Below are 6,245 nucleotides of genomic sequence, written 5' to 3'. Positions count from 1 at the left end.
GTTATGCAAAACAGTCTATTGCAAATTCCCCGATCTGGCTTGGTATGAACGATGAGGTGGATCAGTTGGTGGAAGATTCTTATGTTTGTATTGATCGTGGCGATTGTACTTATTTCTGGCGGGATGATTGGTTGGGTTATAAGCTTGTTGATAAGCTTAATATTCCACATTATATGCATGAGTTCCTTAATTTTTCTGTTTAGGATTATTTTTATGATGGCGTTTGGTATTTGTTAGGTCCTGAGGGTCTCGAATAGGTGTATGGGGGGGGAATACACCTATAGGCTATTTTTCTCTTAATCTACTGACCTCAATCAGAGGGATCTCAGTCAGAGATCAAAACGAAACTTTGCACGCAAACAAGGACTCCTGTTTTACTGAAATCAGTTTTGACCAACAGGGTTGACGACTGATACTGAAAGCTCTTCAGTAATGAGTTATCAGTTAAGTTACTGGAACTTAACTGATCCAAGTAAGGGCTTCAGTCGTGTTTGCAAAGATAGAGATGATATCACTCTTCCTTACTATCAGAGGATAGTTCAGTCAGATTGATATCATACGCAGCGGAAATTAAACTTAGTTTCGTAATAGCCTCGGTGGAGTAGGTTGTTGGATTAAGGTTTCTCTTTGCTGTTATTCAGTGTTCAGTTTTATCAATTGAAATAGCACAAGTAAGAATGTAAAACTGAAAGCTGTAAATAACACAGAGACTTTTACGTGGTTCGGAAAAACCCTTTCCTACATCCACGGTTTGTTGATCAGACCAACAATCCACTCCGCAAGTGCTTCACTGATGCACTGCAAACCGTACATGTGTGCTTGCCTGGTGCACACAACCGTAAACTGAAGAAAACCCTTCTTCAGCACCCACACACCTCGCATAGGATTTCCCTGCTAAGCACACCTCGTGCTCAGACTTTTCACTCAGAGTTCAGAGTACCTTCCTGAACTCCGAACCACTCAAACACTCTTATGGGGAGGAGGTTTGAACGAGTGCCAACTATACTTACAAAGAACAAGTTCTTTGAAGCAAGTTTGACCTTTGGCTTCTGGGTAAACAGATATATGCCTAGGGTCTAAGAGAATGTATGTAATCAGCAGTGACTAATTTTGGCTTTGGAATTCTCTTCTTCGATTCAAGCTTTGGGGCGGTTAAGCTTTAGGCTGAGTAGCAATTTTGGCAGAGCTTCAGCTTATATCGTTGAATCGGTGAAGGTTGAAGCGATCCTCGAGCGCTATTTGTAGGAGAACTCTTGAATAGATCCGTTGGTGTAAATCGTCCTCAAGATTTCTTCCGTTGGAGAGCAATTCGAATTTGGGCTGAGGCTTCAATCTTCGAGGTTCCTTGTCTGTGTGGAAACGGCTCTCTTTGATGGACAGGAGATGTGACATCTCTGAAAAGTAACCACCAGATAGGAATGACCTCTGCAGAGATAAGATATTCTGAGATCTCTGCATTTAATGCGGCTGTACTTGTGCGTACGTGGCTTCCTCTGAACGTTGGAAGATCAGTCATAGGAGGAATGTTCAACTGATACTTGACTTTAGTATCAGTCCTTTGCGCGCATTAAATAATCAGTCTTCAACTGATTCTTCAACTGATACTTCAGTTGGTATCTGCAGTCTTCAGTCTTCGTTCTTCAGTCTTCAGTCTTCAGTCTTCGACACCGCAACTAAACTAGAAACGAACTCTAACACTTGAGTTCTAAACGATTCTAGTCTATTACATATAAGTCCTATGAATTTTGGTATCATCAAAACAAGGGTTAGGATATTCCACAAGGTTCCCAACAATTTTCCCCTTTTTGATGATGCCAAAACCACACAACAGTTCTAGACAGCAAAAAGACTGAACTCACAGTACAAGTTCTAATCATGGGGTGAAAACAGTTCCCCCTTAACAATAGAACCTAAAAACTTGTACTTAGAGTAAGAACGAAAACAGTTCTAAAACAGAACAAAAAGAAGACAGAAAAACCATAATCAGAGTCTGGACAAAGAGTCATTGTCTTCAGGTTGAGATCAATAAGAAGTTGTTCTTTTCATTACGGAAAGACTGACAAAACATCAGTCTAAATTACAACTTGAGAACAGAAAAAAAACATTACAGAGGACATTCAACTGACTCAAGGTTTCTGATTGTAGAGTTTGAAGACTGTTTCCCATATCTTTCTGCCTTCCCTGGAGTCTGGATGAATGCTCCAAATTCTGCAAACTGTTCTGACTTCTTTCTTGATCCTTTCTCTGTCGACTCCATTCTTGATCCTTGGTGGAGTCACTACTTTCTTCTGAGGGTCAGGAATGCCTTTTCCATATTCCATCTGAGCTTCCAGCATTCGACGAACAAGATCTCGCTCTTCCAATTGCATCAGGAAGTACTTCCAGGCTTCATTCTTGCGCTCCTTGTCACCTTGGATATTTGCAAACACGATCCATTTGGTGTAGCGTTCCTTGATTTTCTCCCACCAGTCATTCAACTCTGACAGTATCCATTTATCTGGTCGCTCAAACTTTTCCAGATGAGATACAATCAATCCATTCTTGAGGTAATGTTCAAGCTTCTGACCTTCCTCCAGAGTTGAAATGAAGTCGACAGTTTTCTTCTTCTTCAGTTCAGATTCATTTGAGGAGCTTTCTCTGCTTCTCTTTCTGCTGGCTTCTACTGAGGCGAAAGTGGGAGCAACCCTTGCAGTGATTTCCTCAGCCTTGTTTTCCACCCTATTGAAAATCGAGGGGAGCATTTCCGCTTCTCTTCGCATGCGCTCCATTATATCCTCTTCCCCCTTTTTGGCATCAGCAGGAGGAAGTCGGCTTTGTAACTCTTAAAGATCTTTGAACATCTTCTGAAGGAGAGCGGAGTCAGGAGATTCCTTGGTTCGTTGGAGTTGCCTTTCCACCTGTGACAGTCGTTCCAGGATAGGCTGTACTGTCTTTGCAACTAGTTCCTTGACTTCGGTTCTTGGCATGAACGTCTGTAGGAACTCAAGTTCCATTTCTCGGATCTTGTCAGTTAGTCCAATGTATTGTGTCTTCCTTTCAATCTCTGATTCGAGGAAGAGTGTGTACAATTCTGCGTGATCCTTCCGAATTTTGGGAAGACCTTTCTCTGGATCAAGCATTTCATACTTGTATCTGAGTAGAGCTTTTTTTTCCTTCTCTATCCGCTGTTGGAGCTCATTGATCAAGCCCGCATGATAGACCATGTCTTCGGTTGCCTGTTTCTCAACTTCTTTAAGCTTTTTCACGAACTTTTTACCATAGATTTGCTGTAGTTCGAGTTCGTGCTTGAGTGAGTCAATTTCAAGCCGTTGATCAGCAAGCTGGTTCAGCAGTATATCCATTGGTCTTTCTTCACCATCAGAGATCCGTAATAGATGTCTGTGCGGCCGATTGTGTTTCCAGATGGTGAGACGCACATCGGTTTCCGTATCTGAATCAAACAGAACAGGTCCTTCTGCGCGAGGAAGCTCGACGTGTTCTATTAGAACATCTGATTCGGCAGGAGAATTCTGCTCTTGCTGACGCTCTTCATTGGTTTTGGATGTGGAGGCCTCGGCTTGACTGGTTGAAGCAGGGCGATCTGTTCTTTCTTCAAAAGACTGCAGAATTGCTTGCTCTTGACTGATGTCCTGGCCTTCAGGTGGAATAGTCTCATCAGTGCTCAAGAGTGTTGACGAAGGCGGAGGAGACTTGAGGATGTCGTCAGCTCGTTCTTCAGAATTTGGACGATCAGCATTGTCTGCTGATCTCTCTTCTTCTACTGAAAGAGGAGTATCATCTACAGTGATGCTAGCCTGGTCTTCTTCAGCAGGAATTGTCGGATGAGAAGATGGTAACTCCGGTTGACTGATTGAATCAGTCATTGGTTGTACATCGGCGGCAGGGTAAGCAGCAGCTTCCGCCGGTTGTGCAGTGTCATCAACTGGAGAGCTGTGAGCCTCAGTAACTTCCTCTATGATGAGAGGCTCGTCAAACACCTTTGATGTCCCAACATCGTCGTTGAGTGACAAGAGACGTCTGAAATGTTTGGAGGAGTACAAGTAATTCATGGCAAAGCTGTCAAAGTCATGAATTACATCCCAAACACTTTTAATTTGAAAGAGGCTGATTAGGGAAGCCTCTTCCATCTCGAACGAGTCTTCAGCTTCAGGGCAGAGAAGACTGTTGATTCTTGGGCATGGCGCTGTCTTTAGTAGAGTATACGTGAGGAGTCTATGAAGGTCCCTGTAGACTCCTAATGACATATCGACATCACCAATTATGCGTTGGAGGTGATTGGTGGCATTTTGTTGAGCTTCAGACTGAAGTTCAACAGCTTCCTGAGTGCCTTTGAAAAAGGAGGTGGAGGCTGGTTCTGGGACAGCTTCCATAACTGCTCTGCCTTTGGATTTTGGAGAGAGTTTCCAAGGCATCTCAGTTGGTATTGAGGGTTTTTTAGGGAGAAAGGTACGTACACGGCGTGGCACATTTGTGCGAGCAGGAGGATTTGATGGAGGCGAATCAGGGGCTTCAGAATCAGATGATGGAGGAGAAGAGATATCAATCACCTTTGTCTTCAAAGAAGGTTTGGGATCCCTTCTTGCCAGTTTGAAAAGACGAAGGCTATCTGTGAATGCGATCATCTTTGGCCATTGCACAAATTCGTGCTTTTCTGTTCCCTTGATAATGATCTGGGAGACCCTGTTCCCTTGTCGAACCATCATCGCCGGCCTTGTGTTGTGAGCCTCGTTGTAAAGAAGCTTCAGGTAAGCTTCTTCCCAGTTGAAGCATTTCTTTTCCATAAGAGCTGCCATGACATTCTTCTGAGGTTGAGAAGCTTTGTTGGGCGTCCCTGTAGCACCTATCCAGCACTTCTGGATAATTTTGCCCAGCGTGGTAAACTCCAAATGAAGATGGGATAGAGTAACTTGACTCTCTGTAGATTCGGATTCATCCTTCATTGCAGACTTGAGAGTTTGGTTTGCGTCTTTATCAGTCAGTTTGGAGAGGGAAGACCCACCGTTTGGTAGATTGAACAAATCCCTGACAATTTCGGAGACGTTGAGAGTCTCTTCAATGCATTTTGCCCCGTCGATGATGCTGACCTTTGAGATTAGTTCTTCGGAGTTGTTGAATCTGAGATTCTCGTAGAATTCTCTGACAGCGTCGTCGAGTAGGTACTTTGGTTCACTTGTGACAAACTTCATCCATCCGTTCCGGTGAAGAATTTCTGAGACCTTTGCATATTCTGGTTTCTTTTTTCAAAAGATTCCATGTGCACCGTCTGCTCGTATCTAACATCTTTCTCTCTTGGAGTATCCTTTTTGTTATCAGTCCTCTTCATGTCTGTCTTGGCCATCTCGAATAAGAAATCTGAAAGAAAATTGCAGGGTGTGTTCTCACAGTAGAGTGCTGTGGATTTTGAAAGTTAGAGAGAGAGAGTGCAAAATTGATGGAGAAAGGAGGAATGTCAGTAATGAAGAAAGTGTGATCGTGGGAGATGAACAGTTTCCTAGGGCAATCGAAAAGACGTGGGCGATTTGAAATCTGCGCGCCAAATCAGTTTTAATGAATTTTGACGTCCGTAATAAATGCCCGTCAGAAAAGTGTCTTGAAAAATGAGATATGAACTGATATAGAATATTTGTCATAATCTCTTGCTGAAAATAGGCGGCGTATAGTGCATGCAATGATTCGAAAATATATGCTCAAAAATAGATTTTGGAAATTGAAAGTCTAATGTAGAACGCAATCTCGTCAGTTAATCATTAACACTCATAGGCCCTATTTTCATTACAAGTCCAAGTAATAGAAAATACGAACAAGTTCCCAACAATCAGTGAAGACAACAGACAAGTACTGGAAAAGCTTAAACAGAGTTCCCCCTAAATTAGATAAACCATAATCATTAAGAGTAAATTAGGCAAGGGGAACAAAGACTGAATAATCATGAATCAACTTAATACTCAGTAAAGGACAAAGTTTCAAACTAAAGTGCTGAAGAACATAACAAAGAAAAACGAACTAAGACAATCTAAGAACATCATATTCAAAATAACGAGTTTCTGTTTAGATGACATTCCTTGATCTTCTTTAGTCCTTAGTTGATGCGGAGTTGTTTGCTTGGCTTCCTTGGAGGACTTCCTTTTGGTTCTTCAGTCAGCTTCCCTTTTCCTTTTCTGTCCTCTTCTCGTTTGTCTTTGCCATTAGACTCAGGGACCTCGTTGAATTTATTCTGGATTTCCAGTTGCTGTTGAAGATGAGTG

The sequence above is a fragment of the Salvia miltiorrhiza genome, chromosome 4, assembly GCF_028751815.1.
Source record: "Salvia miltiorrhiza cultivar Shanhuang (shh) chromosome 4, IMPLAD_Smil_shh, whole genome shotgun sequence".
Taxonomy (NCBI): Eukaryota; Viridiplantae; Streptophyta; class Magnoliopsida; order Lamiales; family Lamiaceae; genus Salvia; species Salvia miltiorrhiza.
The sequence above is the reverse complement of the archived record's forward strand: the minus strand, read 5'-3'. Positions refer to the sequence as shown.